The sequence below is a fragment of the Neltuma alba genome, unplaced genomic scaffold, assembly GCF_004799145.2.
Source record: "Neltuma alba isolate B1F8T4 unplaced genomic scaffold, ASM479914v2 tig00004267_pilon, whole genome shotgun sequence".
NCBI lineage: Eukaryota > Viridiplantae > Streptophyta > Magnoliopsida > Fabales > Fabaceae > Neltuma > Neltuma alba.
Window position 1 is genome coordinate 17,635 of NW_021633628.1, and position 11,288 is coordinate 28,922.

An 11,288-nucleotide genomic window follows, 5' to 3' on the forward strand; every position below is an offset into this window, starting at 1 on the left:
GTGCTTGAAAATAGCATAGGAGATCGAATAAAGATTTGTGCATATTGTATTGGAAGTTTGAACTCACATGCATTTGAAAGGCATTATTTACATCATGAGACACACAATCCAATGGTTTTGTGGCTAATGTAATTAATTTAATTTAATTATTTTATTATAATACATTACTACATATAATACTTATTGGATACATTATCTCTAAGGCTATAATATATAGAAGGTGGAGCGTTGAAGGGTTTAGAACCTGATCTGGTGGATTTGAGCTGTCAATATCCTTGCTTTCCCTATTATAATTACATAATTTTGACAATTTAAAAATATCAAAAATAAAAATTTAATGTTCATTCCATCCTTTAAATTTATTTTAAATTTTAGTTTAGTTTCGTGACTTTATAAAATATATCTTCAGTTTCTTAATCTTAACATCATTAAACTCGTTTAACGAAAAATACTTACTTTGTAAATTTAATTTATAACTGTACAATTAAGTAGTGAAAAATTAAGCTTATATAGCCATTTTTATTATTTTAAAATAATAATAAACTTGTACTCAATAAGTTTATTTTTATTTTAATTATTTAATACAATTAATTTTATATTTTAAAATTAAAATAAACATGCTATATTTATTTTAATCTCATATTGTAAAAATGATTATAAGCATGCATTGTCAATATTTAATTACAAATTCAACATTTTTTGTTAAATAAAATTAACGATGTTAAAATTAAGGGAATAATTAAAGCCTCTTTGAGAAGTTTATGGTGTGAAGAAATTGGTCACTACTATTGTGGTAATATGGATACCCTAGTTCATCACCAAAAAAAAAAAACGATTTATGAACTTAAGAGACAAATGCTAAAACTTGATGCGAACTTAAAGAACTAAGTGTATAGTTCATCCATAAATAAATAAATTCAGTGCATGCAATAATACTTCGGTTTTTGCTCCATGAGATTGCAATAATTAAAGCTTAAGGATATTAATGTCATTTGAATTATATATTTTTTGAAGATATGGATCTTATTAATTCCTTTCTTTCCTATCGTTTTAAATTAATTTCAAATCATCAATATTAATATAAGAAAAAATAAATTATTTAATTCGTATAATTTTGATTCAATTACAATTTAGTTTCCGAAAATTAACTCATCCACTCCAATCTTTCAAGTATTAGTCATTTAATATGTTAATTACTAGTCAGATGCATTTTGATTACTCATTGACACTAACTTCTTCAACAAGTGCAATCATCATATAGAGATTATTTTAGGGCAAAATGGATGAATAATGAAGAGAAAGTGGATTAGGATATCATATTTAAAACTAAATTGAATCTCTAACTAATTCTTATATTAAGAAGAGGAAGTAATAGTACCTAAATTTTATGAGAAACTACACTATTGAACAAATTAGCTAGGATTAAGTGTGATTGGAAGAGTTGACGTATAGAAATTTCTTTTGACAAATGTGATACTTGTCTTCTTATGTGACTGACCCATAAAAATTTGTATACGTTTAACTCCGATGATCTGTTTCTTCCAATTATTCAACCTATAACTAAGAAAGATAGATTCGTATGAAAGTGCAAACACTTGACCCTACAGCATGCAGTCAACTTGTTATAATTTTTTGGTTAAAATATACATTTGGTCCCTTAACTTTGTATAAGGTTTCAATTTGATCCCTTAACTTTAAAAAGTATACTTTTAATCTTTTAGCCTTAAAATTTTTTTTTTAAAAAATGATGATATTAAAATCTTAAATGTTGATAAGACATTCTCATATGCTAACATATTAATTTTAATTTTCAAAGAATCTATAATTATTACAAAAAATTGTCATTGAAGCCTAATGCATGATTTTAAGGTTAGAGGACCAAATGTATACTTTTTAAAGTTAAGGAATTGAATTGAAACCTTGTATAAAGTTAAAGGACCAAATGTATACTTTAGCCTAATTTTCTTTTCATTTTCAAGATCCATATATTATTTATTACATTTAAAATCATTTTTTCCATTATTTATATCATTTATATATGTGAGACAACTTGTGAATCATATTTGTCGGAGAATCTCATCAATTGTTAAATTGCACATTCTCCTCGTACATTCCTTTTTCCTACAGGCCACGGTCCGCACTTTTGCGAAATGCGGCTTTATATTTGTGGGTTGGCTGGGTATTTTTACAATATTTTTGGTCATATAAGCGCTTTATTTGTTAGGATAATCAATTACTGGCCTACTCATCACTATAATGTAGTCTAAATCATTTACAGTTGATATCAATGATTTAGATTTAAAATTTTTAATATGCAATTTTTTAATGATAAATTTATTTTTGAAAAATTGTTAGTTATAAAATTATTTTTACTTTAAATTATTTAACTATTAAAAAAATTAATTAAAAAAATAAAAAAATTTAAATTCAATATGAATCCTTCAAAATCCATGTAATTGTCTAAATTAAGATGAGCACTCCATGCTCATCATTGCAATAAGCATGAAATGTGCTCCCTCAACTCCTCCATGTAAATCCTAAATATAATACTCATTTTGTAATGTAAATTACACAACAAAATGGGTCTTATATTTAGGATCAGAGGAGTACTAATATATAAGATATTTCTTGAGTCTTTAATATAAGAACTACTCAATTAATTTATATACATTAAATAAATAAATTATAACAAATATGACATGATTTTTTAAAATAATGATGTATAATAAAAAATAATTAAGCTTAAATTATCAAAATTTAAATTTACAACATCACATTTTTAATACTACTTCTGGTCTTTAATATAAGAGCTAATTTGACATTCAATCTAATTCTAAATATAATACTTCAATCCTCTTTGTCTTATATTGATCTTTTTTTTCAAAGTAGTCCTTATAGTAGTTGCACACATATTAAAAATTCCATCAAATTATAGTTTTAGCTAATACACATTATTAATAAAGTTATTCTAGAAAGATAACATATGTTTATTATAAATAACTAACTTAATAAGTTTTTTTAATCTACTTAAATTGGTCAACTAATTTTTATATTAATTACTGAATAAAACATTACTCAACTTTTAAAGTACAATTGTTCCCGTAATGGATGGATTTCATTGATATACTAAATTTTATCAGAAACAAACAAAAAATTTCTTCACCAGACAAAATCTTTCCAACCATCTCGCCTTCCCGTAAAAAACCAATAAAGAAATTTTCGTAAATACCTACTCCCCCTCCCCCCCAAAAAAAAGGTACTTTAATATTAAATATCGATAAAACTTACTCACTTTGAACATTTAAAAAAGGGACATGAGAAATATCCTTCGATGAGTGTTCTGGGTTATGGAATAACTAAATCATATCATGTATTATTCGATTATATATGCATGATTATTATGTTAAAAAAATAAAAAATATAAGTATGAATATTATGAATAACTACTACTTCTATTTTATGTATAAAGCCGACAAAAACTAGCTTCAATGGTTGAAAATTGCACGGGAAATGGAATCAATATTTGTGCATTGAAAGTATGAACTCGCATGCACTTCAATTTGGACGGTTTTATCATATTTTATTTACATGAGACATTTTAATCCAATGGGTTTGAGGCTATTTTAATCTATATTATATTAATTATTATAATACATTATATAATAATACTTTATTTGGTCTAATGCTAAAGTAGAAGGCGGGGGGGGGGGTTTAAAACCTCTCACGAATTTGACCCCAAAATATAGTGATTGCATAAGTTCGACAATAAAATAAATAAATAAATTCAATGCAATAAAACTTCTGTTCTCGTCCATGAAAATACAATGGTGAAAGTTGAATTCCTTTAAAAAGGCTTTGCTAAGTGTTTGAATGATTCTGATTTTAATATATACACATATGTATAGCTTTAAAAATCCTAAGCTCCAATCATCTTGTATTAGGGTCTTGAAGAAAGAAAGCTCTTATGTTTAATCAGTCAGAAAACAGACTATCTAATACCTCCGATCTCTCATATAAAAGTTAGTTAAAGATTATATTTGATCCCAAATATAAGATCCTAATTTACTTTGTCTCTAAATTTATAATTTTCCTCCCTACAATGCTCTATTAACTCTAAAGGGGTCCCACCAAAAAATAATTATATTAGTTTAATATTTCTAAATTAGTTATTTAACTCTTATATTAAGTGTCGGAATTAATACTTTGCTTCACAACATATGAAGTCAACTTGTTATATTTTTTTGATCATTTTCAAGATGCAAATATTATTTATTATATTTAAAAACATTATCTTTTTTCGTTCTTTAATTATCATATATGTCGCACAACTTGTAAAGCGTATTTGTCAAAGAATCTCAATTATTAACTTGCATCTATGTACATGCTTATTAATTAGCGTGAACATTATATTATTTTCAATTTCTCCTAGTGATGAGCCGATGTCAAATTCTTATCTTCATCATTTAGGCCACGCTATGCAATTATAAAAGGGAAAGCCACAACAGAAAAAAGAGAGAAAACATGGGGAGCTGGGAAGGAGGCTACGCTAGGGCTTTCTTTTGATAGGTTATTGCAATATTTTTGGTTATATAGGCACTTTATTTCTTAAGATGATCAGTTACTCATTAAGATTCGATATACTCTTCTCTCTTCCCATCCTAAATGCGAGACAATATTTTATAGTGTTTTTACAATTTTTTTTTTATGCAAGTGCTTTGTTTGTAATGGGTTATCTTCTTGATGATTCAATATGTCTAATATGAATCATTGATAAAAGATAACTCAGTTAGTCAAATATTTATTATGAGTAAAATAGATTCAAAATATTGTAATTGCGATTTCTTATGGACACTTTGAATTGAACTGTTGAAGCACTAAAAACTTTTGAATTGAGGCAAGTCGTTTATACTTTATATTCCAAATATGCATAAACAAAAAAAAATTAACCAACCATACATTATATCAAAATTTAACTCACTACCATCATGTTTAACAATAACATAATTCACTTGTCACCCTTTAATATATAAGATTAACAATTTTCAAGGAAAAGTGATGTGTTCCCTATGTGACATTGATATAACAAATTTTATCAGAAACAAATATATAAGAGTTCTTCGTGAGACAATATCTTTCCAATGATGTCCTTCCCAAATAAATAAATTTTCGTAAATACCTATCATTCAATTATTTTTCCCAAGTTGTGTACTTTAATATTGAATACCGACAAAAGTTTCTACTTTGGACATTCAAAATGGGAGATGGGAAACCATCATTTTGACGAGTGTTATGGAATAATTAAATAATACGATGTCTGATCCCATACACATGATTATTATGCTCAAAAAATTAAAAAAAAATATTAATATGAATATGATAAATTACTCCTTCTATTTTAATTTATCTCAAAGCCGACAAAAACTAGCCTGAGTACTTGAAAATAGTATCGGAAATGGAATCAAGATTTGTGCAGATTTGTGCATTTACAGATTTTATGTACAACGAGACGCATTATCCAGTGATTTTTGTGGCTATTTTAATTCGTATATATTATATTAATTGATTATAATATAGCTTTAATGAATACATTATCTAATACTATAATAGGTGGCGGTGGAACGAAGAGTTTAGAGGCCCTCATGAATTTGAGCTTTCAGGTCCTTGTTTTATTACAATTCTTACAATATGTGCAATTAATAAACATAATTTGAGAAAAATTTATAAATTTCAAAAATAAAATGAACTAAAGTGTGAGGTTTTACATTTAAAATCAAAGTAAATCCCTAATGTAAATAGTAGTCAAAATTCTTTGGATGCAACCAAAATGACAAATACAAATCAAAAGCCTATCTAGATCGTCCTCATAACCAATTTTGAAGGCAGAAATCGTAGTTTTATAAAAGTTTATCCTAATATATTTTGATTAGATTAATTATGATATCACAAACCATGTTTCTCATAAAATTAGTGTTAGGCAAAAGAGTTTAGAAAATTAATTTATAAACATAATTAATTTAATAAGGTATTTAGATAAATTTGTAGGATAGGAGAAGTACAATTAAAAAGCAAGAAATAATAGCTTATGAAATGCCTATGAGTTTTTGTTCATAAATTATTTTAATCGGCATGTATAAGGATTAAGGAGTGTTTGGATATATTTTTTTTTTAAAGGAAAGCGCATAGTTTTGGCTTTTCTATTATCTCTAATCAATCTTATAAATCAATTTTATAAATTAGTTACAACCGAATCTAGCTATTCTCAATTCATAATAATAAATCAATTTTACTCCAAATTTATTCAACTCCCCCGAATCAAACACACACTATTACTATTGCACATTGTTTTTTTTTTTTTTAGGCCAACGCACTATTATTACACACTGTACCGTTATGCTCAGCCAAGCCTAGTGTCACTCCGACCCCTCTTATGAGTTACTTTGATAAATTTTTCATATTTATCATTACTAGATTTAACTTTTCTCTCTACATTCAAAAATTATTCTCACCTCTCCCTTTTTTTCCCTCTCTTGTCAATAAAAATTTAATATAAACAAAATTAGAAAATGATCACTAATAATGTAATATAAGTGACTTATATTTAGGACCAAATGTTTTTCCCCAACTGATCTATACTAGAGACCAAATAGATATATTGGTAAAACAAAATAAACGCAAGCTAGTCCCATTAATTAATTAATGGTAGAAATTAGAAAAGGACACGTTATTATGAAAAACAAGACAAAATGACCCTGATACATAAATTGGCATTAACTGCGAATCAAAACTAAATGTAGTGATTGAGCTCAGCCAAGTACAACAAAACACAACCGGTCTGGTCCCATCCATTACTCAATCGCAGAAAACGACATTTTATTTTCAAACTCTGCTTTCAGATCGTGGCGGAGAACGGCGGCGGTTCCTGCGGCGGAGGTGAAGTTGAAGTTTGCACACGTAGTCCTCCTCCAAAACAGCAAAGGGCTGAACCCTAATCTAGAAGAAGCCAAATCGAACTGCACAAGATGGTTCTCCAACTGAAACCCTCCGATCACAATCGAAGTCCTCGGCTTGTCACCTCCGTTCACTACACCAAGACACATCACATCGTCCTTTACCTGAACCACCGAGTTCGCTCCGAAAATGGACCAACTCGCATCATTCTGAAGCACAAGCTCGATGGTCGGCACCGCCGGACCCAACCGCGTGCTTCCGATGCCGTTGCTGCTGAAACACGCTTCGTCACCCTGGTGTAGTTCCTAGCACTGATGAATGCCTCCGTCACCGCCTTGAAGATTGACGACTCCAGAACTGTGAATGGGTTCAATGTACTTATCTTAGTCCCACCAAAGCCTTCCTTGTTTATGGACAGCAAGTTTTTGTTGATATTGGGCACAACTTTGTCCTCGATCTTGATGGATTTTACTCCGATGAAATAATCCGACGAAGGCTTTCCTTCTCTGGGAATGGAAGCGTGCTTACTGGGTTGAGTATGAGGGGTGTGTAAATAAGAAATTTAGCGGCGTCGACGTCGGGAAGAAGAACGTAAGGGCCGTCACCGAAGAAAACAACACCTTTTGAATGTGAAGCGAGGCAAATGGCGAATTTTCTAGGAAAGCAAAATGCGGAAGAGAATTGAGAAGGAACAGAGATTTTGGTTCGACCGAGACCGGCCATGCCGGATGCTCCGTCGGCGAGTTGCCTCAATAAGTAATTTGGTGCACATCCGAATACGAACCGGGAAACGGAGACGTTTTGACCCGGGTAGAATCCGTTCGTGGACTGGACGGAGACGACGTCTTGGCCGACATCGCTGACGGCAATGGTGGCGTCAAGGGGGTTGTCCGCCAATAGGGTGCAGGTGTTGTTTGTGCAGCCTGGCCTGGGAGGCTCAAAGCATTGGGCGCAGTGCCAGAAGTCGGCGGCTGAGCAGACGGCGGAGTTGCAGCGTGCAGGGCGGTAAGTGGAGGAGGTGTAGTGCTGTTCGCAATCGACCCAGAGATTTTGGCCGCCTAGATCAAGGACGAGGTTGAGGGGTACGAGTGGGGTTCTCTGGTGAATGTGAGTAATGTATTGGAGAGTGGAGTCATCTTTAGTCACAGGAAGTACGAGGGCTTTGGGTCTGAAAGAGAGTTTAGCAGCAGAAGAAGAAGAAGAAGAAGCGAAGAGGAGGAGAAGAAGAAGAAGGTATTGAAAGCTGGAAGCCATTTGGAAGGGAAGCAAGCAAGCTCAGTGATCTGAGAAATGGAGTGGCTGGATCCTCTATTTATAATAACAATAGTGATAATTTAATCAGTATTTGGCAATGCCTCATTGCCCCTTGTGAATATCATATAAGCAACTTGATGTGGGCCCACGCATCAGAAACAAATAAAATTAATTGCTATTGGTCTAAAATAATTAATTAGCAACGCGACATTATATTCATCAGAATCAGATCACTGGAATTAGAATCCAAGAACTCTATTTACAACCCAAAACAGTAGAAAATTGTCCTTGGTTTTTTAAATTAAAAGATAAGCACTGATGCGGCCTGAAGTCACAAGTCGTAACATCTCATTTATGGGAGAGCTACTTTCGGGGTGTTTGGTAGCTTCCAGAATTGTTTCTCAAAATTACTTTTTCGTAAAATGAAACAAATTTTTTTATATATTTATTTTATAAACTGTAAAAACACTTTTAAAACTATAGTTTGGTTTCCATTTAAATATTGACAAAAAATTTCCTTTTTTGAATATTATAAAATGAAATGAAAAGTGAACCGTATTAAACTGATTGAGACAGCGATCTAATTGTAATTGAATCATGATCAACCCAATAATGTAATTAAATATGTAAAAATATGTGTACATGACCTTGAAAAAAGTGATATTTGAATAAAAAAGCATTATTATTAATCCACATTTATACATAAATTATATGAAGTGTAATATAATAGAGTTATTAACGTATAAATCTAACTAACTGCTTTTTTTTAACTCAAAACAACGTGCTTTTAAGTGCAGTAAGAAAAGGAAAAATAAAATAAAATCCAATGAAGTTGACCCATCAAAATATTTTAAGCAAACTCGTTAGAAAATTGATTTACTAGTTTACTGTTTTGGTTAATAGATTTTAGATTAAAATATACTTTTAGTCCTTTAACAATGTTTCATTTTGGTCCTTTAACTTTAAAAAGTAAACTTTTAACTCTCTAACAGTAAAACTGTTAACAAAAAATGATGATATTGAGTTCATGAATGATGATAAAACATTACTAAATGCTAACATATTAAGTTTAATATTCAAAACAATCTTGATTATTACAAAAAATCATCATTATTTAAGACTAATAATTTTAGAGTTAAAGAACTAAAAATATATTTTTTAAAGTTAAGGGACTAAATTGAAACCTTATATAAATTTAAAGAATCAAATATATATTTTGACCTAAATTTAATATGATTATCATAATACGGAGAAGTGGTGCGCCTGCGGCACAGATGACAACGCGCAGTCAAACTCGTCAACAAAACTCGTCAAATTTTTCTATTTTCTTTTTTCCTTATAGGAAACTTTAATGAAAGAATTAGAGCTTATATATATATCAATGTGCTACTTGATCTTCATGGTCTGGGACTTTAATATTCATGTATTGTTCTTTATTTTAAAAAAAGCCTTATGTTTCGATGAATAAAAATAAAATTTCAAATATATAAGAAAAATATACGTGACATACATATTTTAATTTCAACTTCTCAAATATGTATAGAAGGGAGTTTTTATAATTCAAGCAAAAGAGAAGGGTAGTTAGTGTATTTTAATCTATCTAATATCATATAATTTGTAAATTGTAAAGCATACAGTCTATCTTAATCTTTTTAATATCATATATACCTCACACAACTTGTAATTTGTAATGCATTATTTGTCGGAGAATCTTAATTGTTAACTTGCACATGCTTAGCGTAAACATTAATACATTAACTTTCTCCTTGTGTATATTTTCCTTAATTTTTTTAATTATATACTATCTATAATCTTCAATATAAGACCTAGTTGATTAATTTGGACAGATTAAAAAATTAAGTTAGTAAATTACTTATTTATAACATATGTTACATTACATGATTTCTCTAAAAATATTTTTGTGTATTATTATATATCAATTTATAAATGAGAAAAATTAGTTGAGAAAAAATAATGAATATAAATATTTTAAAATAATTTAATAATTTTTTTAATTTCCTCAAATTAGTTAACTATATTTTTTTTCTTTCATGCCGAGGGTTTTGATTTTAAAAATTGGACCGCACCAGCTATCAATTAGATCAGAAAATTAATAAACCAAACCACCAGTCCAGCTCTTACAAAAAAGGAGCAATTTAAAAAAAAAATCAATCATCCTTATATTAAAAAAAATTATCATTTTTTGAACATTTATTAAAAAAAAAGAAAGAAAGATGAAAAGCCATCCATTAATGAGTGTTACGGAAATAATTAAATCATATGATGTATGATTCGATACACATCATTATTACGCCCAAAATTTAAAGAATATATAAATATGAATATTACTATAAATTACTCATTCTATTTTAAGTTTAAAGCCGACAAAAAGTATCTTGAGTGCCCGAAAATAATCAAGATTTGTGCACTGAAAGTATGAACTCATGTGCACTTGGACGGCTCCACCATTTATTTACATGAGACACATTATCCAATGGTTTTGTGATTATTTTAATATACATTGTATTAATTTATCATGATAGTACTTTTGATTCTAATTATAAAATCTTGTTTATAAATTATAAATAAAATCTTATAATTAAAACCGAATGTAGTACATTATAAATAAAACTACATTTAATGGTCCATCCTGTTCATAATATAAGACGTTAATTAACTTTTCTCATATACTAAAAAATAAAATTTTAGTGATTAAATATGTCCTAAAATATAATTCTATTTTACCCTTAAAAAGTGATAAAATTTTCTTTAATATTACACTTTCATTATTTCGCATGTCTTTCCTCCCCCCCCCCCTAATTTAATAGGAATAAAAGTAAAAAAATCACATCAATTATCCTAATAATGGTTTATATTTTGGACCACGATTTTTTTTGTAACAAACATCTTATATTATGAACCGAAGGAAGTACATTATCCCAAAGTATACGAGATGAATATCTGAGAGAGGAGTTTTGTTGAAAGCATTTTTTTAAAATGATTTGAAGGGTATCCAAACTCCCCCCAAGGCTTAAAATAGAAGGTGGTGGAAGGACTGAAACCTATCACGAATTTGAGCTGTCAGG

General features: G+C 29.3%; 1 pseudogene; it reads right to left on the reverse strand.

Annotated features, from left to right (window-relative positions):
* Nucleotides 1-6,824: 6,824 nt before the first annotated feature.
* Nucleotides 6,825-8,202, reverse strand: LOC114744121 (basic 7S globulin-like; annotated as a pseudogene).
* Between the last annotated feature and the right edge of the window lie 3,086 nt (nucleotides 8,203-11,288).